This window comes from Pocillopora damicornis, chromosome 10 (assembly GCF_964200805.1).
Source record: "Pocillopora damicornis chromosome 10, jaPocDami1.2, whole genome shotgun sequence".
Taxonomy (NCBI): Eukaryota; Metazoa; Cnidaria; class Anthozoa; order Scleractinia; family Pocilloporidae; genus Pocillopora; species Pocillopora damicornis.
The window spans coordinates 7,499,817-7,502,918 of NC_142679.1; positions in this window are offsets into that span (position 1 = coordinate 7,499,817).

Genomic DNA, 3,102 nt, shown 5'->3' on the forward strand with positions numbered 1-3,102 from the left:
TTACACATGATTCTTATCAGGATGTTCTGTTGTTCCTCTTAACCCTCTAACCTCTAAGAGTGACCAGCATCTAATTTCTCCTTACAATATCACCCTTGAATCAGTCATTAAGGCCACAAGAATAAAGCAAATGATCACCAACTAAAGAAGCTCTTGATCGTTAGACAAATTCTCCCTGTCAATACCATAGGTAACTGGAAAACAGTATGGAGAATATACCTGATGATGTTAGGGGTTGAAGGGTTAAGACTAAACCTAAATAAAACTAGTTTAACCTGATAACATAATAGAAATAAATATGAAAATTAGAAGAAGAAGAAAGTCCATGGTTAAGAGGTCAAATTTACATGTATATGCTCTCTGGGCCAAAACTTAGAGTCCATTACCTTCATCAGGGAGAGAGTATTAGGAAGATTTTTCAACCCATTGACTCCCTGGAGTGACCAAGAAGAGGAATTTTCAGAATACATTTTCTAGCAGGATGTAACGACCAGAAGGAAAAATATCAACAGGGCGATATTGATTGATTTAACATCAAATTCTCAGAACTAGAATCATAAGCAACATATGAGGGATGGTACAGATAATTATTTCTTAAATCTTGGTGTAAAAGGGTTATAAGGGAAAATATATTCCAATTTTCTCAAGACATACAGAACTCTTGGTCATAGCTCCAGGTGACCAAATAAAAGAGGTCTGTAAAGAGAAGTTAGCCTATCCATAATTTTTTCCTGTACACAATGTTATTTACATCTTGACTCTTTCACCCCTAAGAGTTACTAGCATCTAATTTCTCCTTACAATTTCACCCTTGAATCAAACATGAAGGTGTAGAGAATAAAGGAAATGATCACCAACTTAAGGAATTCTTGATTGTTAAAGAAATTCTCCTTGTCACACCTTAGGAAATGTAAAGAGAACACTATGGGACACAACTTTGTGGCTGTCTACGTAAACGAGTTGATAATGTGTCAATGGTAAACTCCCTTTTTGGAGGCGTTGTAAGACCGCTGTAAATAATCTGAAGGCTTCAAGAAGTTCATCGCACATCCCAACAAAATTGAAAGTCGAGTTGCCCCCCCTCCCCCCCTCCCCCCTTCCCCCCAGTATTCAGACCATGTTGTTAGAAGGGAGAGCCCTCTATCACAGCGCCTCAGGGGTGGGCTGAGACTCGCCACAAGCCTATCAACTTAAAAATAGACAATTACTGATAATTTTGATGTAAAGTTTGGCTGCTTCACTTTACAAAGCAACAAAGGGTTGAAAGTTCGAGTCGTGGTGAGTACAATATTTGATTATTGTTAATTTGCAGATGTGTGATATCTCATTCATTTTACAATACATATTTTCACGCCTTTATAATCAAAGCTGCTCTTACGTAGACCATTACTGTATTGAAAACGTCGTTTTGATTAAATTCTCTTTATGTTTTAAAATGCTTTTCATATCCTAAGGAAAACAACCTCTTGCGCATCGCAATCGTTATTTCTGCCGTGTTGAGTCAAACTGGTTCATCAAGAGAATATTAACTGTTGATATTCAACTGGTTTCATTCATACCTATTCAGCGTTTGGATAACAATCGAAATGCTTGTATGAACTTAATCCAATACACATGCCTAACTTGTGTACAAAAACGTTTTGAAGAGTTTTTTAAATGTTTATTTCACGAGCGGGGCCAGTTATCTTCGGCGAAAAAAAAAGTTCCGATGCAGAAAGATGGTATCCGTTGTTGGTGTTCCTAAGGTAAAAGATGGGTAATATATGGTAATTGGAAATTGAAATACTTTGAATAAAAATTTTCATCAAATAAGCAGAGATTCTTCTACTCAAAAACTCTCCGTCTAGACACGTCTAATGTTGTTGCCTTGGCCGCCCTAAATAGCTGAAGGTTTTTCAGGGTCGGTGATAATGCAGAGTATATTCACAGTATTGCTTCATTTCAAATTAATTCAAGGCGGGCAAATCTATTTCGTATGATTAGTTTACTTTGTGCGATTAATTCACGAGGAAGATGGAGAGCGATTGATTTTCAGGTTCATAAGTGGCTTCTTTCGCTCTTTGAAAATCGAACTTAAACTTTACGCCTGGTATCCGTTATCCTCTCTTTGGTTTAAAAAATCTTTTTTTCACCTATTGAGTTTTGACGTCTTTCTTACAGTGGCTATTTGCATTTATCTTTGTTTTGCAGGGAACGTTATATTTCAGTTTCTTACTTTTGGTTTCATTAATCATACCACCAGAATATTAAGGAAGTCACGCTTCTTTTTCAAAAGGTTAGTAGTAAAAAAATAAATTTAGAAACAATTTTCCCGGCTTACAAAACTGAAATGTTTTGGATTTGAACATTTAACGGAAGAGGATTTAAAGCTCCAAATAATCTTAGATTTTGGCAAAGATTTGTTGCTAAAAACTTGACTTAAACTTATCGTAGTCTTCAAAAGTGAAAAAATTAACTCAGCTCTAGGTCTTTAACTTCCATGATCTTACTAAGTATCCATTCTAAATGTTACAAATGTCACTATAAATACTTTTAGATAATGAAGCGTTGCGCCAATTCAACAACGTCCATATCAGTGATAAGTTTCTTTATTCTTCAAAACTGTCGGCTGAATGATATATTGACACTTTAGGGAGAAGTTGCCCGTGAAACAATTTGGTATTCTCAGAGTCTGAGACTAAAAGAGTAAAAGCACCTACACGATGTATGAAAAGGAAATTCCGATGCAAAAAGAAAAAAGATGCCGTGTTTTTAATTTAGATTATGGAGGAAATTTAATGGAATCTAGTTCTGTTTTCTAAATGACTTTTTTGTTTTTTCACACTGTTTATTAACCTTCATCTCTGTTTTGCAGATTGAGCGTAATTTGAGTTTCTTACTCTCGTCATCCTCAGTCATACGATCAGAATACTAAACAAGGTACACTTCCTTGTTCAAGGGTAAGTAACAAAAATAAAGAAGAAATTAGCTTGCATTCCTTTTACCATTTTTAACTCGTGAATTGCGCGCATGCGCAAGAGCGAGTTATAGATACGATGTGGGGAGTGGAATTCGCTCGCTCGCTCGATTGGTCGATTCCTGTAAACTTTTTTTAGATTTTAG